Consider the following 24756-nt stretch of genomic DNA (forward strand, 5'->3'; position numbering starts at 1 on the left):
CTATCATCCCTGGTGGTTTAACCACTTCTATGCTCATTTTTCCAAACTCTTTGATGAGCTCATTCTATTGGGTGACGAGGCATCCCAACCTAGATTGAGTTTTACGGCTTAATGCATCAGCTACTATATTGGCCTTACCCGGGTGGTAGTTAATACCGCAGTCATAATTCTTCACTAGTTCGAGCCACCTCCTTTGTCTCATATTAAGGTCCTTTTGCTCGAAAAAATACTTCAGGCTTTTGTGGTCTGTGAATATCTCACACCTAACTCCATATAGGTGGTGTCTCCAAATCTTCAGCACATGCACCACTGCAGCTAACTCCAGATCATGAGTCGGGTAATTCAGTTCATGTGGCCTAAGCTGTCGTGACGCATATGCTATCACTCTTCCTTCTTGCATTAGCACGCAGCCAAGTCCATTTTTGGACGCGTCTGTGTAGATCACGTATTCCTTATCAGCTGTTGGGACGGCTAACACTGGTGCAGTAGTCAACTTTTCCTTGAGTTCTTGGAAGCTCTTCTCGCACTCCTCTGTCCAAGAAAATTTTATTCCCTTCCTGAGTAGTTGCGTCATTGGCCTTGCAATTTTAGAAAATCCTTCCATAAACCTCCGATAGTAACCTGCCAATCCTAAGAAACTTCTTATCTCATTAGGGTTAGTAGGCGATTTCCATTCGCGCACTGCTTGCACTTTTTCAGGGTCCACTTTAATCCCTTCTGATGACACAATATGTCCTAAAAACGTGACTTCGCTGAGCCAAAACTCACACTTGCTGAATATGGCATAAAGGTGCTCCGTCCTTAACGTTTCTAGAACAATTCTCAGATGTTCCTCATGGTCTTTCTCATTCTTTGAGTAGATCAGAATGTCATCTATGAATACCAAGACAAATTTGTCTAAGTACGGATGAAATACTCGATTCATGAGGTTCATGAACACAGCTGGCGCGTTAGTTAGCCCGAATGGCACAACTACAAATTCGTAGTGGCCATACCTAGTTCGAAATGCCATCTTAGGTACGTCTTCTGGTCGAATCTTCAGTTGGTGATAACCAGACCGCAAATCAATCTTCGAGAACACGCTTGCTCCCTTGAGCTGGTTGAAGAGGTCATCTATCCTTGGTAAAGGATATTTGTTCTTGAGTGTCACTTTGTTCAGTTCCCTATAGTCTATGCACATTCGCAATGTGCCATCCTTTTTCTTCACGAAAAGTACGGATGCACCCCAAGGTGATACACTTGGCCTAATGAATCCAAGTTCCAAAAGTTCTTGCAGTTGTATCCTGAGTTCTTCCAACTCTTTAGGAGCCATTCGGTATGGTGCCTTCGAAATGGGAGCTGCCCCGGGCTCCAAATCAATGGTAAACTCAATTGGTCTGTCCGGTGGTGGCCCTGGCAGAATCTCTGGAAATACATCTGAAAAGTCCCGTACAATTGCTACATCTTCTATGCTCCTTTCATGTCACGACCGGTCTTAACTAAGGATAGGTAAGCCGGGAAACCGTGACTAGGGAAGGGAAATTAGGAGAGGGGACAGAAAAGGGGTGATAAATAATAATAAAGGAATTGAACTAAGATTGAGACATCATATGAGAAAAAAAACACACATAAATAGATAAGAGCGAGTAATCGGTCAAGAGTATCCGATTTAAGTGTTTATACAATAACTTGATTTGACAATCCAACATAATAGGATAATATGCATCATAACTGAGTGTTCGCAGCGGAAATAGAACGTGATACATGTATGAAGACATGTATCGCCAAGAGTTTATTTAGTAAATATGACAAAGCTCCGCACGACACCCCATCATCACTCATCACTGCTCAACCTGCACATTTAGAAATACATGCAGGGCTGAGTACAAAGTACTCAGTAGACATATGCCGAAAATCATATACATACATAATAAATGTAAATTGTCATGCCATTTCAATAGTATAACCAAGGGTTTTTTTTTACTTAAAAAGGCCCTAAGCATACTAAATTCATTTGTGATTCTAAAGTTCGTCTGATCAGACTAAGTTCTTTTGTAATCTATCATATCTGAATCTGTGTGCCGGAGAGGTGGCCACCTCTCACGGTCACTTGACCGGCCAACCCGCTAGATGACTCACGGTCACTGGTGTACACTAGCCAAGGCAGGATAGCTATCAACTGCTCAAGACCCGAATTCGATTACATGATAACTGGCAAAGCCATATCAGATAGATATCATACTGAAATTAAAACATTTTATGGCAAGACAATACTTGAAATAACTTCAACTCAAAGATTTTGTCATGAAATAACTTGCTTGAACGTAACATTTAAGCTCATTTGATATATACGAAAGTAATGCCTACCTGATTGCAGTGTTTTGCTACTTAAGACAATGATTCTCTTTCCTTAGCGCGATAGGTTACTCAGGCGCTTTTGTTTATTTGAACCTTTGATAACACGAAACATGTGTTCGAGTGAATAATAGAAAAGATAACAACAAATGCAGTGAATCACTATTCACTCATTTCTCTAACTACCCATATTTCCTTAAACGACTGTATCTAACTCATATACAATCGTTCTTCTTTTATCGAAATACTTCATGTACCTTTGAGGATGTAGGAAAGCCCATTTTATATTATTCCTTTATTTATCCATTATAAATAAAGAATAATTTATAAAATATTTTCCTTTTCCCCATTTAATAATGCCAATCAATATATATATATTGCTACTATTAAAAGAACTAATAAGTCATTAATAAATTCTAAACATTAATTCCTGATGAAAATTTCATTGTGAGATTTTAGGAACATTTGTAAAAATATTTTAAAATAATAAAAGGAGTTAACTATAAAAAGAAATTTTCGAGAAGATCTAATAATTTTAATATTTTAACCATTTAATTAATAAATCTTTAATATTTCATTTATCAACTATTCCATCTAATAAAATTTTACCAACAAGTTCTCATGAAATCTTTCTCAGAATATTTATATATCTCAATAGCTCATTTATAAACTAAAAGTGATATTTTATCAACAATAAAACTTTAAAATCCTTAATAAGAATTATTTTGAATCATTTCCATCTCAACAAAACTGTATATATTCAACTTCAACTAATAAACTGCTTTTACTCCGAACTCGTATGGAGTCTAATTTTATATCAATAGAAACCTCTTTGAGTCTAGTTTAATTAAAAAAAACAGTATGTTGAAAAACTCCAAGTAGTTTAAGAGATATAGCGATTTTCCCATCGCCTACCAGATTCGGCAGTTTCTGCCAACTGAAAGTCCAGATTTTTGAAAAATAGCAAACGTTACCTGAATGAGCTCAAATTTTATATGTAGATAGTTAACACATATATCTTCATAGAATAAAAATTTGAGAGCTAAATATCAACATATGGTTACTGAAATAATTAACCTAATCATCTGCCTCACGACAGTTTTAGCAGATACGGGCAGTAGACTTCTCGAATTTTAAAAGGGTAGTAAACGAAGTTCAAATGATATGAAACTTTGTACGAATATTTACCACACTCCCATCTATACCCCAGAAATTTCTCATAATATAATAGAAACGGGAATGCATCGAAATAAGGGCGTCAACTTACCCTTGTCCAAGTGAGCACTAATGGAAGTTGTTCGCCGGGGTTTTTTTTTCTGGTCGTCGTTCCGCGATGGGGTTTAGCCGCGAAGGTCTACGACTTAGTTTTCCTCGTGCGAGATAGATCAGGCTACACAACGGTGGTTTCTCGATCCTTTTTCGTCGTAAGGATAGTGAGAAACGAAGGCCGTAAGTTGGCCGGTGGCTAAGTCGGGAATTCGACGTTGGCCTCCGAAGGATATTGTGGCCTTTGGTCGGGAAAATATAGAGAAGGTTTTGGCCTTTCGATTGTTGGGTTTGGTAGCCTAAAGATGGAGGAACGAGTACACGTTCTCGGTTCAGAGCCTAGTGGCCGGTCGACGAAGAAATGGCCCGGCGAAGGGAGCTCACTTGAGCTCTTGCAAGTAAAAAAAAAATCTCCTAAACTCTCTCTTGCCTCACACCTCTTGCTGCACTTCTTCCTTCTGCAGAACTCTCCTCAATTTATAGAGGAGTTTCTGCAGACAACAGAATCAAAATGGTGGAAATTTTGGTACCGGGAGTTGCAACTTTTGAAGATTTGATCGTTGAAATTTGCATCCTTTGACAATTGTGATCTTGCCGTGAAATTTCTTTCTCGGCGTGCTGAAGCTTTTGAAAATTGTGGATATTGGCGTGATTTTCTTCTCCTACAGGAAACTTTGGGGTGTGATGGAGTTCAGATATGCTACAGGAAGAAATCTGAAATCTTTAGAAAAACTTCTGCAGTAATGGTGTATTGGAGGGGAAGGTGGAATAGTATAGGGAATAGTGTAGGGAATAGTGTAGGAAATAGTGTAGGAAATAGTGTAGGAATTGATGTGTTGGATGAAAAATCGAGACATACGTGTAGTGCCGTGATCTAGTTTCTCCTAGTTCCTGTAATAATTCTCCAATTCTCGTTTAATAAATACTCCTCGTATTTACATAAATTAAATCCTCAATCTTGAGATTTAATACGTGAAAGTCGGAATTAATTCGCGACTTAATACCTTAACTCATATAATGTGAAATAATAAAATTATTATGCATATGATCTCAAGTTATAATTCTAGCAGTTTGATTTAAATAACACGATTTATAAAATCGGTTATAAATCTAAATTTTCTAATAATATTGATTAAATCAATAAACTGGTAAAACAAAGTCTCAAACGTATAGTTAAACCAATAAATTTAATTATTGGTTTCATTCATGACTGAATATTAAATCGCAGCTCTGTATCTCTTATACAGACTTTTGCTGAAATAATATTATCTGAACAAAATAATCACCATAGATAATTAAAAGAATTTTATAACTAATGCACATATTTAATCTAATATGTATTTAAAAGAGCGGGGCATCACATACTACCCCCCTTTAAATAAATTTCGTCCCGAAATTTGCATACCTTCGTTAAACAACTCTGGATATTTTTCTTTCATCTTGTCTTCGAGCTCCCACGTAGCTTCTTCTTGCCCATGGTGCCTCCAAAGAACTTCCACTGAGGTGATTGATTTATTTCGGAGTTGTTGCACCTTTTTATCTAAAATCGCTTCGGGTCTTTCTTCATAGCTCAGGTCTGGATTAAGGATCATCTCATTTTGGTGTATCACGTGCTTTGGATTGAAAACGTACTTCCTAAGTTGTGATACGTGGAAAACATTATGGACATTTCCTAGGCTTGGCGGTAATGCCAGCCTGTAAGCCACTGGGCCTATTCTTTCTAGGATCTCATAGGGTCCTATAAATCGGGGTCTAAGTTTCCCTTTAACTCCGAACCTAATGATCCCTTTTGATGGAGAAACTTTCAGAAAGACTTTTTCTCCATTCTCAAATTGTAAGTCAGTTCGGCGTTTATCAGCATATGACTTTTGTCTATCCTGGGCCTCCTTAATCCTCTGTCGGATTTGGCGAACGATTTCAATCATTTCACCTATTGTGTCTGGCCCTAGGATTTTTCTCTCGCCCACTTCATCCCAATAAAGTGGCGATCTACACTTTCTCCCATACAGTGCTTCGTAGGGTGCCATAACGATAGTCGCTTGGTGACTATTATTATATGCAAACTCGATGAGTGGCAAAATGTGCTCCCAGTTTTCACCCTGGTCTAGCACTACTGTCCTCAGCATATCCTCCAATGTTTGAATCGTTCTTTCAGACTGACCATCTGTCTGTGGGTGAAAAGCTGTACTAAAATTCAATCTTGTGCCCAGTTCTTTTTGTAAACTGATCCAGAATCTGGATGTGAACTTGGAATCTCTGTCCGATGTAATTGACTTTGGCACTCCGTGCAAACGCACAATTTCTCTAACATAAAGTTGAGCTAACTTGTCGGATCCATGGGTGATTGGGATTGGTATAAAGTGCGCACACTTCGTAAGTCTGTCCACAATGACCCATATAGCCGTGTTACCTCGCTTGGATCTTGGCAATCCTGTGACGAAGTCCATTGCTATATCATCCCATTTCCATTCTGGTATCTCCAAGGGTTGTAGTTCCCCGTAAGGCCTTTGGTGTAAGGCTTTCACTTGCTGGCAAGCAAGACATCGTTCAACAAACGAGGCTACATCTCGTTTCATTCCTTCCCACCAGAAATTCTCTTTTAGATCTTGATACATCTTAGTACTTCCCGGGTGGGCAGTATAAGGGGTATCATGGGCTTCGCTCAAGATTTTATTCTTAAGTTCTTCATCTTGAGGAATGAATATCCTTCCTTCAAAGAGTATGGCATTGTCTGGTGCTTCTTGGAAATCTTTGAGATCTCCTAATCTTATCTTTTCCCGTAATTTTTCCATCTTCTCATCCTTTCTTTGTGCTTCTACCACCATTTTTCTTAAACTAGGTATTGTCTCAACAACGCCTGCTATAGTTCCAGGTGGTTTAATCACTTCTATCTTCATCTTGTCAAATTCTTTTATAAGCTCACCTTCTCTCGTGAGAAGATGTCCTAATTTTGACGAGACTTTTCGGCTTAATGCGTCGGCTACTACATTAGCCTTGCCTGGGTGGTAGTTAATACCACAGTCATAGTCCTTTACTAATTCGAGCCATCTCCTTTGTCTCATGTTTAGATCTTTTTGCTCGAAAAAGTACTTCAGACTTTTGTGATCAGTAAAAATCTCACACCTAACTCCATATAGGTGATGTCTCCAGATTTTTAATGCATGTACTACTGCAGCTAGTTCCAGATCATGAGTCGGATAATTCAACTCATGAGGTCTAAGTTGTCGTGATGCATATGCTATTACCTTGCCATCTTGCATCAACACGCAACCTAGTCCATTTTTGGACGCATCCGTGTAGATTACATATTCTTTGTCTGGTTCGGGGACTGCTAAAACCGGCGCAGTAGTTAGCATCTTCTTGAGTTTTTGGAAACTCTCCTCACACTCGTCCGTCCAAGTATACTTGATCCCCTTCTTGAGCAGTTGCGTCATTGGCCTTGCTATTTTCGAAAATCCTTCAATAAACCTTCGATAATAGCCAGCCAATCCTAAGAAACTCCTGATCTCGTTTGGATTTGTTGGCGACTTCCATTCTTGTACTGCTTCCACTTTAGCAGGATCTACCTTGATTCCTTCTGATGATACGATGTGTCCTAGAAATGTGACTTCTCTCAGCCAAAACTCGCATTTGCTGAATTTGGCGTAGAGTCGTTCATTCCTTAGCGTTTGTAGAGTGGTCCTCAAATGCTCTTTATGTTCTTCTTCATTTTTGGAGTAGATGAGGACGTCATCTATGAACACTAAGACGAACTTGTCCAAGTAGGGGTGAAAAACCCTATTCATGAGATCCATGAATACAGCTGGTGCATTTGTTAGCCCGAATGGCACAACTACGAACTCGTAGTGGCCATACCTTGTTCGAAAAGCTGTTTTGGGTATATCTTCTTGTCTGACCTTCAGTTGATGATAGCCAGATCTCAAGTCGATTTTTGAAAATACACTCGCACCCCTAAGTTGGTCAAATAAATCATCTATCCTTGGCAAAGGATATTTGTTCTTGAGTGTTAGCTTGTTCAGCTCTCTATAGTCAATGCACATTCTCAAGGTGCCATCTTTCTTTTTGACAAACAAAACTGGTGCTCCCCATGGGGATACACTAGGTCTGATGAAACCTAGGTCCAGTAGTTCCTGCAATTGAATTTTTAGTTCCTCCAATTCTTTTGGAGCCATCCTATACGGTGCCTTTGATACTGGCGCCGCTCCCGGTTCTAAGTCTATGGTAAATTCCACTTGCCTATTAGGTGGCAATCCTGGCAAGTCTTCTGGAAACACATCACGGAATTCTCGTACGATATCCACATCTTCAATTGCTCTTTTTGTCTCAGCTTTCCCGTTTAGGTACACGAGAAATGCCTGAGAGTACTTCTTATTCATCATCTTTCTTGCTTGTAGGGTGGATATAATTGGTATTCTCCTACCCATTCTTGTCCCGTGAAATTCCCAAGCATTTTTTTCTGGAAATTTGAAAGAGATCTTCCGCTCGTTGCATAAGATTGTAGCGTAGTTTTCAGCTAGCCAATCCATTCCTAGGATTATATCAACGTCCGACATTGGTATAACATATACGTTGTTTGCTATGACCTCTAGTGATCCTATGTTCAATTCTAAGTTCGAGCAAACATGCGTTACTGTCATTGTTCCTCCTATTGGTGAAGAGATACTCATGTCCTGATTAGATCTTTCTATTTTGAGTCCTAGGGTGTCCACACATGCACTTGCAATGAAAGAATGTGAAGCACCCGTATCAAACAGAAGTACAACAGGTGTGTTGAGTAGCATGCCCATACCTGCCAGGTTTCCCTGGTTTTTCTCGGGCTGGTTCTGTTTGATAGCATAGGCTCTTGCGTGATACGGTTGCATCTTTTGTTGCTGCTGACGTGGCTGTGGTTGTGGCAGCTGTGGTTGATGTGATTGTTGAGGCTGCGGCAATTGCAGATGACGTGGCTGGGGTAGCGCTTGGATAGCTCTCAGATGTGGGGCTTGGAATGGTGGGTTTGGCCTTAAGCTCATCCCGTGTTGCTTATTTGGGCAACGATTTGCATAATGCCCCTTCTGGTTACAGATGTAACAACTATCACTGCCAGCCTTGCAAATTCCACCATGGTTTTTGTTGCACTTTGGGCAGGGTGAAGTTTTCTGTTGGTTGTTCCCCGCCTGATTAGGAGCAACTTGCCTTCCAAAGCCCTGTTGCTGGGGTGGTTGTCCCTGCCATGGTTTCTTCTCAGTTTGGCCATTGTAATTGCCTTCCCATTTTCGTTTCCCTTTGTAGTTCTGGGATTGGGCTTGTGGGGGTGGTGGCATAGGTGTTGCCACTGGTCTTTCCCATGGCATTGCTGCCTCAATGTCTAGAGCTCTACTGAGGGATTCAGTATACGACAACCCTCCATGACTAGCCAAAGCCATCCTGATTTCATGCCTCAGACCGGCACAAAATTTTTCAGCCATTTTCTCATCTGTATCAACTAGTTTTGGGGCATATCTGGACATGTCGCAAAACATCCTATCATACTGTGTAACCGTCATCCTTCCTTGTTTCAGGTTATAGAATTCCATCTCTTTCTTCTTTCGGTAACTTTTGGGTATATATTTATCATATATCCCAATCTTGAACTGCTCCCAGGTGAGGTTTTCTAGTTGATCAGCTGTCATTGTCTTCATTCTGGCTTCCCACCAGAAGTCAGCCGATCCCGTCAGTTGGAAAGATACACAGGTTAAACGTTCCTGGTCGGTGCAGCGCAGAAAGTTGAAGATGCGTTCGATTGCACGCACCCAAGTTTCAGCCTCAGCTGGATCTCCTGTACCGCTGAATACAGGTGGGTTTTGACGTAAAAACAATTCCTCTATTCTACGTTCTGGCCGTATTGGTTGTGGAGCTATTTCTGGTTCTGGCCCTGGTTCTGGACCTCTTTCATCATTTTGTGGAATTCTTCTCCCACCTCTTGGACGTCCTCTCTTTGGTGGCATTCTGATAAGTCAATATAATATGTTTATTAGTACATGGTAGATGTATTCTAACACTCGTTCATGGCTTCTTCAATTCCTTGTACTAGCTATATCGTATGCAAAACTTTTAAATCAACGAAATATAATAAGTACTTAACACACGAATTTACTGAAGGCGTGAATTTATATATAAGTACTTAAAGATTCTGCCTCCTAGAGGCCTCTTCGAATAATATGGAGTTATAGAACGGTCCATAGGTAGTTACCGTTCCTGTAGTAACAACTTCCTAGATAGATGAATATTACAACCCACGAGTTCGAGATATATCATACAAGCAAATACAACTGCCCTAGACTATCGATCCATGGGAGCTAGCAGACTTGCTCTTCTTCGGATCCTCTTCTGGGTCTTCCTCCGGATCCTCTTCTGGGTCTTCCTCCGGATCCTTTTCGGAGTCGATATCCAGGTAGCAGTCCTCTGTTTCCTCACCCTCTGCCCCGAGCTGAACACGACCACCGAGAAGTCGGATTTTCACCACATCCTTGCAGGGCGTTCCTGCATCGGAGGTCGTAGTACCCTTCTTAAGGGAAAGAGGCTGAGCAGGTAGTGGCTTCCAACTCGTCTTGCCTGGAGTTTTCTTCCTACTTCCCCCAGTGTCATCATGGGCTGGAGTTTTCCCTTTTTCAGCAGTCTTGAGTGCCTGGCGCAAGATCTCACCTTCATCGTTGTCAGTGCCTGCCAGGGCTTTGCCCTTATCAATAAGTTCGCGTGCTTGACGCAAGACTTCTTCTAATTGTTTCATGGCCGCACTGTAAATGGGGTCCTCTTCCCCTGGTGGAGGTGGCTGTATCGGGGGTGTACCGACTGGTGATTGGGGTGGTGGCGTCTCTTTCCTTTGGGTTTTTGGACGTGATGTCCCGGCCTCGAAGTCGTTTCGGCATCGACGACCGAGAACAGACAGTTGTGGGGAAACACTCTGCACTGGGATGGGTGGATCTGCTGTTATAGGAGCCTGAGTAGGCATAAGTGGGGTCCTTTCTTCTGGACGAACTCCAACAGGAGCAAGGTCTCCTGGCCTCATATATGGTCCCCTGAATGCTCTGCCAAAGGCATCATAGGTGTAGTGAATTGCTGCGATGAACCGTGGAAAATCGCCTTCTGGATCAAACGACTCTTCTGCAGTGTGTACGTAGTCACCTGCGAGCTCTGTAGCCCATCCCTGCCAGTCTGGTGGAAGTAATAAGATCAAGCGCATGATCCCGTCATAACCAGTGGCTCCATGGGGATGTGCAGCTTTCCACAGTCGATAATAATGGGCGAGGAACTCTCCTAGGTCATCTCTCCAACAACGTGTGTAGGTTCGGTATTCCCTGAGGATACTTTCAGGACTTGGTCGCCTCGTCATTTGCTTTCTAGCGGTGCGTCGTGTTCTTGCCATCTTTGAAAGAATGACGTTCTATAATTAAACTCATAATAAGTTATTATAGCAGTAGGTTTCTAATTACTCTCATGTATTAACAACACAAGTCGTGATCATATCATAAGTAATATTGGTCTTAATCTCTGACTTATGCATAATTAATAATTCTCAAGTCCTAGATCGTGCAGTCATAATCCCAATACTTACATATGTATTGAAATTTTAAGGGTTGAAAGAGATTCAACTCATTGCACAAATAGTAAATCATTCAATGCACTTTTGTCACTACGAGCTATATAATAAATAAATTTATTGGGTAAGGCAATAGTTGATATGTTTGAACAATTCGAACTATGCCCGTATCATCATGAGTGACACGCTCCGTCATGTCTCTATCTTTATACATCCTCGAGTGACGCCTGATTTTCTTTCTTCTATTGTGTTTTTCATTTCAACTGTAATGAATGATAACTAAACTCATGTATATGTTTTGCTTCTATGTTCTTTGTAAGAGTGATCAAACATTTCTAACGCATCTAAGTTCATCAAGGAATCTACTCAATCATATAGCATGAGATTTAAGCACTTGTACAAACATTTGAAAATACAACTTTCTCAACATTTAATAAATATTTACCTCTGTTTCTCTGTTGAGCAGGATGTTGTGATGAGGTGCTGAGCTTTTGTCAACTGACCTTTCTAACACTAGTATTCAGTAAAGAATAAATTTTGGGATAACTCTTGGGTTCAGAGCAACCGAACTGCTCTGATACCATTCTGTCACGACCGGTCTTAACTAAGGATAGGTAAGCCGGGAAACCGTGACTAGGGAAGGGAAATTAGGAGAGGGGACAGAAAAGGGGTGATAAATAATAATAAAGGAATTGAACTAAGATTGAGACATCATATGAGAAAAAAAACACACATAAATAGATAAGAGCGAGTAATCGGTCAAGAGTATCCGATTTAAGTGTTTATACAATAACTTGATTTGACAATCCAACATAATAGGATAATATGCATCATAACTGAGTGTTCGCAGCGGAAATAGAACGTGATACATGTATGAAGACATGTATCGCCAAGAGTTTATTTAGTAAATATGACAAAGCTCCGCACGACACCCCATCATCACTCATCACTGCTCAACCTGCACATTTAGAAATACATGCAGGGCTGAGTACAAAGTACTCAGTAGACATATGCCGAAAATCATATACATACATAATAAATGTAAATTGTCATGCCATTTCAATAGTATAACCAAGGGTTTTTTTTTACTTAAAAAGGCCCTAAGCATACTAAATTCATTTGTGATTCTAAAGTTCGTCTGATCAAACTAAGTTCTTTTGTAATCTATCATATCTGAATCTGTGTGCCGGAGAGGTGGCCACCTCTCACGGTCACTTGACCGGCCAACCCGCTAGATGACTCACGGTCACTGGTGTACACTAGCCAAGGCAGGATAGCTATCAACTGCTCAAGACCCGAATTCGATTACATGATAACTGGCAAAGCCATATCAGATAGATATCATACTGAAATTAAAACATTTTATGGCAAGACAATACTTGAAATAACTTCAACTCAAAGATTTTGTCATGAAATAACTTGCTTGAACGTAACATTTAAGCTCATTTGATATATACGAAAGTAATGCCTACCTGATTGCAGTGTTTTGCTACTTAAGACAATGATTCTCTTTCCTTAGCGCGATAGGTTACTCAGGCGCTTTTGTTTATTTGAACCTTTGATAACACGAAACATGTGTTCGAGTGAATAATAGAAAAGATAACAACAAATGCAGTGAATCACTATTCACTCATTTCTCTAACTACCCATATTTCCTTAAACGACTGTATCTAACTCATATACAATCGTTCTTCTTTTATCGAAATACTTCATGTACCTTTGAGGATGTAGGAAAGCCCATTTTATATTATTCCTTTATTTATCCATTATAAATAAAGAATAATTTATAAAATATTTTCCTTTTCCCCATTTAATAATGCCAATCAATATATATATATATTGCTACTATTAAAAGAACTAATAAGTCATTAATAAATTCTAAACATTAATTCCTGATGAAAATTTCATTGTGAGATTTTAGGAACATTTGTAAAAATATTTTAAAATAATAAAAGGAGTTAACTATAAAAAGAAATTTTCGAGAAGATCTAATAATTTTAATATTTTAACCATTTAATTAATAAATCTTTAATATTTCATTTATCAACTATTCCATCTAATAAAATTTTACCAACAAGTTCTCATGAAATCTTTCTCAGAATATTTATATATCTCAATAGCTCATTTATAAACTAAAAGTGATATTTTATCAACAATAAAACTTTAAAATCCTTAATAAGAATTATTTTGAATCATTTCCATCTCAACAAAACTGTATATATTCAACTTCAACTAATAAACTGCTTTTACTCCGAACTCGTATGGAGTCTAATTTTATATCAATAGAAACCTCTTTGAGTCTAGTTTAATTAAAAAAAAAAAGTATGTTGAAAAACTCCAAGTAGTTTAAGAGATATAGCGATTTTCCCATCGCCTACCAGATTCGGCAGTTTCTGCCAACTGAAAGTCCAGATTTTTGAAAAATAGCAAACGTTACCTGAATGAGCTCAAATTTTATATGTAGATAGTTAACACATATATCTTCATAGAATAAAAATTTGAGAGCTAAATATCAACATATGGTTACTGAAATAATTAACCTAATCATCTGCCTCACGACAGTTTTAGCAGATACGGGCAGTAGACTTCTCGAATTTTAAAAGGGTAGTAAACGAAGTTCAAATGATATGAAACTTTGTACGAATATTTACCACACTCCCATCTATACCCCAGAAATTTCTCATAATATAATAGAAACGGGAATGCATCGAAATAAGGGCGTCAACTTACCCTTGTCCAAGTGAGCACTAATGGAAGTTGTTCGCCGGGGTTTTTTTTTCTAGTCGTCGTTCCGCGATGGGGTTTAGCCGCGAAGGTCTACGACTTAGTTTTCCTCGTGCGAGATAGATCAGGCTACACAACGGTGGTTTCTCGATCCTTTTTCGTCGTAAGGATAGTGAGAAACGAAGGCCGTAAGTTGGCCGGTGGCTAAGTCGGGAATTCGACGTTGGCCTCCGAAGGATATTGTGGCCTTTGGTCGGGAAAATATAGAGAAGGTTTTGGCCTTTCGATTGTTGGGTTTGGTAGCCTAAAGATGGAGGAACGAGTACACGTTCTCGGTTCAGAGCCTAGTGGCCGGTCGACGAAGAAATGGCCCGGCGAAGGGAGCTCACTTGAGCTCTTGCAAGTAAAAAAAAAATCTCCTAAACTCTCTCTTGCCTCACACCTCTTGCTGCACTTCTTCCTTCTGCAGAACTCTCCTCAATTTATAGAGGAGTTTCTGCAGACAACAGAATCAAAATGGTGGAAATTTTGGTACCGGGAGTTGCAACTTTTGAAGATTTGATCGTTGAAATTTGCATCCTTTGACAATTGTGATCTTGCCGTGAAATTTCTTTCTCGGCGTGCTGAAGCTTTTGAAAATTGTGGATATTGGCGTGATTTTCTTCTCCTACAGGAAACTTTGGGGTGTGATGGAGTTCAGATATGCTACAGGAAGAAATCTGCAATCTTTAGAAAAACTTCTGCAGTAATGGTGTATTGGAGGGGAAGGTGGAATAGTATAGGGAATAGTGTAGGGAATAGTGTAGGAAATAGTGTAGGAAATAGTGTAGGAATTGATGTGTTGGATGAAAAATCGAGACATACGTGTAGTGCCGTGATCTAGTTTCTCCTAGTTCCTGTAATAATTCTCCAATTCTCGTTTAATAAATACTCCTCGTATTTACATAAATTAAATCCTCAATCTTGAGATTTAATACGTGAAAGTCGGAATTAATTCGCGACTTAATACCTTAACTCATATAATGTGAAATAATAAAATTATTATGCATATGATCTCAAGTTATAATTCTAGCAGTTTGATTTAAATAACACGATTTATAAAATCGGTTATAAATCTAAATTTTCTAATAATATTGATTAAATCAATAAACTGGTAAAACAAAGTCTCAAACGTATAGTTAAACCAATAAATTTAATTATTGGTTTCATTCATGACTGAATATTAAATCGCAGCTCTGTATCTCTTATACAGACTTTTGCTGAAATAATATTATCTGAACAAAATAATCACCATAGATAATTAAAAGAATTTTATAACTAATGCACATATTTAATCTAATATGTATTTAAAAGAGCGGGGCATCACATTTCAGTTCCCAGTTCTCCGTGCAAGTATACGAGGTAAGCTGGGTATCCATTCTTCATCATTTTCGTTGCTTGTAGGGCGGAGATGATCATATTTCTTCTCCCCATGCTAATTCCGTGGAAATGTGACGGCTCCCTTCCTGGGGATCGAAACGATATCCGTCTTTCGTTACAAAGGATGGTGGCATAGTTCTCAGCTAACCAGTCCATTCCTAGGATTATGTCCACATCTCCCATCGGAATAACATACGAGTTGTTCACTACAATCTTGTGTGACCCTATGTTCAGTTCTAGGTTCAAGCACACATGATCTACTGTTGTCATCCCTCCTATAGGTGATGATATACTCAACTCCTGATCAGCTCTTTCCATTTTAAGTTTTAAGGTGCCGACACATGTACTTGAAATGAAAGTATGTGATGCGCCCGTATCAAATAGAAGTACAACAGGAGTATTGAGTAACATGCCCATACCTGCCAGGTTTCCCTGGTTGTTCTCGGGCTGCTTCTGCCTCATAGCATAGGTTCTAGCATGACGAGGCTTTTCATGTTGTTTCTGTTGTCGCTGCTGTTGTTGGCGGGCCTGTTGCTGATACGGTTGTTGAGGTTGTGGTTGGTACTGTAGCTGTTGGTGCTGCTGTGGCTGCTGATACTGTGGTTGCTGCCTTGGGTATGGTTGGGGCAAAGCTTGGATTGCTCGCAGATGTGGAGCCTGGATAGGTGGGTTCGGCCTTGAACTCGTTCCATGTTGCTTATTCGGACACCGATTTGCATAGTGCCCCTTCTGGTTACAGATATAGCAACTATCACTGCCGGCCTTACAGATTCCCACATGATTTTTGTTACATTTGGGGCAATGTGGGGCCCTCTGTTGGTTATTTCCCATCTGTTTCGGTGCGCTCTGGCTTCCATAGCCCTGTGACTGGAAGACCCGTCCCTGCCATGGCCTCTTCTCGCCTTGGTTCGGGTTACTGTTGTCCCATCTCCTCTTTCCTCTAAAATTCTGATTATGATTTTGATCATGTGAAGGTGCTGGAGTAAGTACAATTGCAGATCTTTCTCCTGGCATGGCTGCCTCAATGTCTAACGCTCGGCTGAGCGACTCAGTGTAAGACAATCCTCCGTGGCTTGCCAAAGCCATCCTAATCTCGTGCCTCAGTCCGGCACAAAACTTTTCAGCCATCTTCTCATCTGTGTCAACTTGTTCCAGCGCATATCTAGACATATCGCAGAATATCCTGTCGTATTGAGTTACCGACATCTTTCCTTGTTTCAGATTGTAAAATTCAGTCTCCTTTTTCTTGCGGTAGCTTTTGGGTATATACTTGTCATATATACCGGCTTTGAATTGTTCCCAAGTCAGGTTTTCTAACTGCTCTGCTGTCATCGTTTTCATCCTTGCTTCCCACCAGAAATCAGCTGACCCAGTCAACTGAAAGGACATACAAGTCAGGCGCTCTTGGTCGGTGCAACGCAGGAAGTTGAAAATGCGCTCAATAGCGCGAACCCAAGTTTCAGCTTCTGCCGGGTCTCCTGTCCCGTTGAAGGTAGGTGGGTTCTGTCGCAAGAATAATTCCTCAATCCGCCGTTCTGGCTGAACAGGTGATTGAACTATTTCTGGTTCTGGCCCTGTTTCTGGGCCTCTTCCTTCATTTCGGGGAATCCTGCCCCCGCCTCTTGGTCGTCCTCGTTTTGGCGGCATTCTATTAGGTCAAAACACAAGTTGTCATCGTATTAAAACACAATAAGGACATACTATCATTTCTATAGTTACTCCTTAACTCATCGAGTTCTGCTCCTACTAAAACTTGAGCGAACATATAAATAAAACATAGCGGAACGACTTGCCGCGAAAAACCAATAAGGTCACCATATATAACATAGGGAAAATTGCCTCAATGAGGACTTTACATCATCATAAATGTCTAGATTCAAAGACCTATCTAAGTACCACACATGATGAACTGGCTACCTAGCGAAGCCATCACAAAAAGTACTCAGTCATGGAACGCCCCAAGGTTTCGCGTCTCCGTACTAATACTAGTCAAAATAACTAAGCCAACATAGGGGCATACAAAAGTATCGAAATGATCATCGTTTTCGAAATACACAAATAACGTCCTACTAAATGCACAAGAGATTGTCTGTATGCATTACGTGCTTGACCCTTGGGTTAAAGCATACGTGTTTGACTAATTTAATCTAATGAGTATCTGTTTATCTTTGGGTCACAGAAAATCTACCAACAGCTAGTAGATCGCAATGATTCATATCACAAATGGCAATTAGGCAAAGTGTTTCAATAATTTGCCAAACAATTGAAAATGAATAACCATAGGGTAGAAATGAATTGACTGAAAGGTCGAAACGAAATGACCTAATAGTCTGAACCCGTTTGGCTTTTCAGATGAAGGTTTAAAATATATAGGTTTAAAGACCCATATATGACGACTACTGAGATTTTGGCCATGTGGACTGGCCAGGTCCGACACAACTACTTCTCAATCACTCGGAAATAATTTTCCGAACTTGGTAACTCTTGTTCATTGGCTGCAAAAGGTATATTTGGTCTAAAATCACCACTTTCTTCTTAACATCTTGAACATGTCCTTGAAAATATTCTAGAGCTTCTCAAATTTGGAGTCTGTCTCCTAGTTTAATGCAATCCTTAAACATCTTCTATAGGCGAAATAAGGTAGGTTCAACCTTACTCAACAATCTTCCTCTACATGCTCTTAATGTAGTACTTCTAGTACTTAGTGTTCATTCACATAGCGCTTGAAATGTAACCATATAATTCGAAGCACTCTCATGCCTTTACAGGAAATAGATTTTGCATCTCTGAGCATCTTTGCAAGGTATGTGTCACCACAGAAAATACTAAGTCATGGAATGACCTTAGTCAATGCTTGCATTCTGGCTACTAACTGAATGTATAATCCAAGACGTTCTAACTGAGGCGATGTCCTCGATAGGTTAAGGTATATATACTTATCTTGAGTATATCCTTAGGGTCTCATTAGAATCTTAATTCATTTGTTTCAGCATTGATCCACTATCGGCGCTTCTAGCTATTATTAAACTCTGAACCATCTTCGAGAACTTCTCTCGTCTTACACACTTGCATAGATTTTTCTAGTCAATCATAATGGTTGGTAACTTCTAGTTACCCATGGCACCTATCCTCCTTTCGATTTGTAGCAGGTGATCGTAATCAATAGGGATTCTAAATCATGCTCACGTGTAATATAATAGGTAATTGTAATAAATAAGGTTCTGAATATCTGAAACTATAAGCTGGCAGTTCTAATCGCGATGCTATAACATCATACACAAAGTGTTATAACTGCATGTGAGTCTGACTCTGAAGTTCGAACATAAATCATGAAGGTTCTCTTCATGTCATAACTGATGATAATCGAGAGTTAGTAATGAGTCTTAGCTCATTATGCGATAGCTAACTGATTACATAAGTCACACTCGTCGCTACGAGCAATGATTCACGTGATCTATCATCAAATAAGGCAATAGTCGATTCGGTGTTCTGTCACGCGTGAACAACCTGAATGAAGAACTATGCCTGCTTCAGTGATTCGTGCGTGGCACTCCGCTTGCACTGCTTTTATTGGATTCTCTTTTTTTTTTTTTTTAGCTCTTCACCATGGCTATAGTGAAATATAACTGAGTTTCTAGCTTCTATTGTTCTTCTCGTAACAGTGATCATGCATTCTTAACGCATCTAAGTTCATTGAGATATCTAATCAATCAATAAAGCATAAAACTTGAATGTAAGCATCAGTACATTCATATAGAACGTGAACTTCTCAATGTTTTAAGATCATTACCACCTTCTTTCTTGCTGAGCATGACGATGTGATGAAGTGATGAGCTTTGGCTGACTGACTCATATACTAGTGATCATACTAGAAAAATGGGCTAACTCTAGGGTTCAGAGCAAATGAACTGCTCTGATACCACTCTGTCACGACCGGTCCTAATTAAGGATAATTAAGCCGGGGAAACCGTGACTAATGGAGGGAGATTAGAAGCGGGGTAGAAAGGGGAATAATCAAACAAGAAAGGATCGTATTTCATCAATGTTAACACCATGGATATTTATAATATAACGGAGTTTTAGTCGTATAGACTCAAATAACTAGTAAATTCGGATAACTCCGACTTATCCAAAATAACATAAAACTTCTGAGTACGCAGCGGAATAAGGTTCTGATTACATGTATGAAGACATGTAACCCTAGAGTTCATTAATACATAATAAAACAAAAGAGTCCCGCTCGTCACTTCATCACCATCGGCAGCTGCTCAACCTGCACATTTAGAAATATATGCAGGGCTTGAGTACAAAAGTACTCAGTGGGCACGTATGCCTAAGTATAAAAACACATGCTTCAAAACTGTAAATTGTCATGCCATCATAAACAGTACAGCAAGGGAGTTTTTCGCTAAAAGGCCCAAGCTTACTAAATTCATTTGTGATTCTTAAAGTTCGACTGCAGTCTAAGTTCTCTTGTAATCTATCATATCTGGAACTGTGTGCCGGAGAGGTGGCCACCTCTCACGGTCACTTGACCGGCCAACCCGCTAGATGACTCACGGTCACTGGTGTACACTAGCCCTGGCAGGATAGCTATCAACTGCTCAGGACCCGAATTCGATTGCATAATAAAAGTCACATCAGATAGATATCATACTGAAATTTAAATATTTTATGGCAAGACAATATTTGAAATAACTTCAATTAATTTAGTCATGAAATAACTTGCTTGAACGTAACATTTAAACTCATTTGATATATATGAAAGTAATGCCCACCTGATAGTAATTTTCTGTGATACAAAAGCTCCTCAACAGATTATCAATCTCGCCCTTGACCTTTATTACGAGAATATATGTACATATATAAGATATTTGCTCGAATAAAAAAAATCCTCAAATGAGAATGTGTATTTAACTATGCATGATCCTTATGCATGAATTATTATTCTGAAATAATAATCAGGAAATTTCTATTGTTAATCCAAGCTATCGGATTTAAATAAAAACTAAGTTTCGTCTCATGAAGCCGGATAATTAATAAAAATTAATCCGTTCTCTTAGGGTGTTCTAATCCGCCAATTAAATAAACCTTGCTCCTCGTAGTCAATAGAAAATAAATACTTCAACTTATTCGCTTTATAATCTCATAATTAATCGGGCTTAATAAATAAGAACAAGTAATGTTATAAAATTTAAAAAAAATAAAATAAAATAAAAAGGCTCAACATAAGGCACATAAGAATCACAATCAAACATCATCAAAACATGCTCTGTTTTTACACTGACTCAACTTCAAAATTTAATCTGTTCTGACTCCGACATCGCCTGGACTCGAGACTCATACCGAAAGAAAGATCTTCGAGTCTAGTTTCATATAAAAAAAAGTAGAGTCGAAAACCCCAAGTGGTTTGAGAGATATGACGTTTTTACCACGATCTACCATGTTCTGTAGTTTTGAACAATCGAAAACTTGGATTTTTGAAAAATAGTAAACGTTGTCAAACTGGGCTCAACTTTGGTGGATATCTAGCTAACACAATAAGGTTAATACCATAAAAATTTGGAAAGCTAGATCACACAGGAAGCTACTGAAATAAATGACTCTTTCATCTGTTCTCTGAAATTCTCGGTAGTAATGTGCAGTTTAGGTTTCGCATTTTAAAGAAGTATCAAACGAAGTTGGAATGGCTTGAAATTTTACCAGGGTACTCAAGACTCATGTCGGGACTTGCTATAAAATTTTCAAAGCTGTTAGACATCAACAAACCGTCGATCACAGTAAGTCAGTAGGCCTACGAAATTCATATTTATAAGTCCTTAAAATAATTTATATAAATCAAGAAATAAGAGTTTAATCCCAAAAATATTCATTAAAAGTCCATCATAATTTAAATAAATAACGGACCTCATTTAAAATAAATATTCCCAAACTTGTTACGCACATATACTAAATCTTTCACGAAACATCCTTTAAAATAAACTTTGATACATAGAAAATAATTCAACAACTTGAGCTCTTAAGGGTTTGTTTTACAACAGACACCAAATCTACCTCGGATCTCCAAATGAGGCTCAAAAAGACATTCTGGAAACTAGACATTTCAAGGATAATTCTCCAATTTGAATCGAATGAAAAACAATTCAAACGAGCAAGATATGCCCTCTCAAAGATGGGTATTTAACAAGCAAAAATCTGAAAATTTCATATTTCCAGATTACAACCAAGTCAGTGGGCTTTCTTTAAAAATTCATATCTCCCTTTACAAAACTCCACTGGGAACCCCAAAGGTCAATCTGGAAACTAGGGAGAGATCATAACACTCTCCAGTTGGATTTACTCTAAGAACCTTCATGGTTTGGAAGATATGACTATCTAAAGTTCAGTGCACAAAAAGAGTTCAAATTTGGCAGATTCAGAACATAAATCGGAAAAACCACTTTAGGCTTCACCAAAAATTCTAAAACTGAACAAGTAAGTTCCCAACATGTCAGTGAATATTCAGTAGAAAGATAGGCTTGAGAATCAAATATTTAAGTCGGCCTTTTCCACCTCAAAGTCGTAGGTTTGTAAAATCTACTGGATGGTACATGGAATAAGAACTAGATTTCAAGAATTTATACCGGTTGTTTCCCTTACTCAAAAATGGTGAGGCCGATGTCAAAAGAAAGATACGGGAGTCTAGAGTGACATATTCAAGTTTCAAAGGTTTTCACAGATTGAAACTTTACTTATGATCTCCCAAAGATTGTTTACCAAAAATGTATTCCAGATGGGCAGTGATGTTTACAAATTCATAAATAAATCATGCGAGCTCTAAATATTCTGAAATTTTACCAAAATATAGAAAACGTATGAAAGATGATACACAATTAATTTGAGAATTTTTGGGAACCGTTTGGATGATATGAAACCGAATTCAAAATAAAGAAGCTTAGTATATACCTCTTCAAGTTACAATTTGGAGTTGGAGGAAACTCTCTCTCCCTTTCTCAACTTCTTCTACACGTTTTGGTGAGGGAAGAAAAGACTTGATGGCTGGAACAATATGTGTTGTTGCATAATTGAGTAGTGGAGAAAATGGTGGTGAAAGTGGTGGGGAAAATGGTGGTGAAAGTCAAAAAGTAGATTTAGTGGTAAAATGAAGTGGGGAACAAAATTAATGGAAAGAAAAAGAGAAGAAAAAGAAAGAAAAAAAAATGTAGAGGAGAATTATTGATGTATTTTCTCTGTCTCGGTGATTCTGTAACTGTAAGATGGATCGCGTGCTCGTATCTGCTTGATACTGTTTATTTAAATAATTCTCGTATTTCGACATGTGATTTCTCGCTTAAATCGATAAATTATAAAATGAATCTAAATTAAATCCGTAGATTTAATTCGTTTGTTGTTCTAATATTTAAATTAAATCCGCAGATTTAATTAACTCACGAGTCAGAAATAAATCACGACTTGAATAAAGATAAAATCTAATTTCATCTTGCTTAAATAAATAACGTGACTTTGCTAAGTCAGTTATAACTCTGAAATAATATCATTGACTGCTTTAACAATATAAATTCAGGATCATAAGCTGAATTCATATTAGGATAAAAACCGTTTTCATTCACTGATGAACAAAAATAAACACCCAATATTAAAAATCGCATCAATGTAGTATTCGTTGGAACAGCTAAAGGAGATAAAGAGATAGTATTTGCTGGCTCACTCATAACCGACAGCAGAGAACAACATTGCGGAGGCCAATCATCAAAATGTTCAAAAAAATAGTTCTTTAAAATGAGCCTTTGTTGGGGGAAAGATGGGTTTTTAATTGAATTTTGATGATGGGTTTTGATGAAACGTTCGCTATCAATTAAAGAGCCCCATGATTTCGAAACGCACCTGAACTTCAAAAGTGAATTCACCGCAAGTCTGGATAGTATTTCTTCAATGGTTTCTTCGGGAAGATGGAGAGATTTTCGTCTACTTTTTCCGATCTCCATACCCAAGCTTCGATATATTTTTTAGGGTTTTAGGTTTTTGTATTTGAAGTGGCGAGGGTGTTAGGTTTTTGTATTTATTTCGAGGGTTTCAGGAATAGAGAGATCAGATGATGGGCTGAAATAATATATTTCTGGATTCCGTTTGTTTGTTAATTACTAATTAGCGTTTACTAATATTCAATTTATAATGTTTATAATAACATTTTTTCAGTATTTAACTTTTAATTAATAATTCGGATGGGATCATGTCCCACAATTTAGTGTGTACCACTCTTAATTTGTTATAATTTTTAATAATGTTTTCTTCAATTTTAATTTAGGGTTAATTCGCTCTAAATCCTTAATCTATAGTCATTTTCCATTTTTTCCATCAATCTTTGAACTTCCCACAAAAAACCCCCAACTTTCAATTTTTCCTAATTTTTCCATGACGGGTTTTTCGGCCAAATCCGAAGTCGGAATTTTCCTATGTGGCCTTATTCATGCCAAGTCACCCTATACGTAGCAAATCACACCCACCCTCTCCCTCACACGTCACTCTCACCCTCCCACGTCACTCTCTTTCTCTCTTCCCCCATCCCCCTTCCCCCTCTCCCCCCGTCTGGCTCCCCCCCTCTCTCACCGCCACAACCGCCCAGATTCTCGGGACGGCGGTTTCCAGGAGACGGAACAAGCTGAAGAGCGGCGTCGAAGTACTCCGCCGGAATTTCAGAGGCGGCGAGCGAGCTCAGGCGGCGCCGGCTTGAGGACCGACATGTTTTGGGACCTCCGTCGACTCTCCCCCTTCCCCCATCCCCCACCGCCGCCACTTCCTCCCCCCTCCCTCTCCCTCTCTCCTCCACTCGATTCCCGGCGCCGATTGAAAACCCACGTTTGAAAACCCACTTCGCCCCCCCTCATCCCTCTCTCCTCCACTCAGATACCAAATTTGAAGAGGCTCGGGGCGTTAGGTGGCGTGACTGGGAGACAGAGGCTCACCAGAGGAGGCAGGTCAGGGCAGCGCTGCTATTTACGGCGCAAGCCCTAGGCGGCACGAAGAGGGGAAAAAACCCTAGCTGCAACTCTGAAAACGTGGATCAGAGAGAAGGGTTCTCAGGTCGGATCTTGGGAGCATGGAGCCTTTGAGGAGAGCGGTCATCGGGGCAATCTGTAACAGACAGGGATGAAGGCGGTAGTCTGCCGGTTTTTTGGAGGAAATGAGCGGCGGCGATCGGACATTGAGAAGAAGGTGGTGGACGTGGTAGAACGGCGACAAATTGAAGAATAACAAGCAAGAAATTTGGCGTGTCCATGTAACACCCCGCATTTTTTTTCCTCATTATAAATATTTTGAGTTTTAAGAGCATTGAGATATAAAAATAAGTTTATGATGAGATGAGATATTCATATAGTTTGAGCTAGTTTATTTTCGACGAAGAACTAGTGAATAAAATACTTTGAGGAAATAAGGATGTATAGAGATGTTGGTTG

General features: G+C 39.2%; 1 long non-coding RNA gene across 1 annotated transcript; it reads right to left on the minus strand.

The window, feature by feature from the left end:
* Positions 1 to 19393: 19393 nt before the first annotated feature.
* LOC131017250 (uncharacterized) lies at positions 19394 to 22868 on the minus strand. Its single transcript, XR_009099499.1, has 3 exons — positions 22247 to 22868; positions 20080 to 20139; positions 19394 to 19574 (listed from the first exon to the last, which is right to left on the minus strand). It is a non-coding gene; the product is annotated as an uncharacterized LOC131017250 (long non-coding RNA).
* Positions 22869 to 24756: the final 1888 nt, after the last annotated feature.

Source organism: Salvia miltiorrhiza, chromosome 3, assembly GCF_028751815.1.
Source record: "Salvia miltiorrhiza cultivar Shanhuang (shh) chromosome 3, IMPLAD_Smil_shh, whole genome shotgun sequence".
Classification (NCBI taxonomy): Eukaryota; Viridiplantae; Streptophyta; class Magnoliopsida; order Lamiales; family Lamiaceae; genus Salvia; species Salvia miltiorrhiza.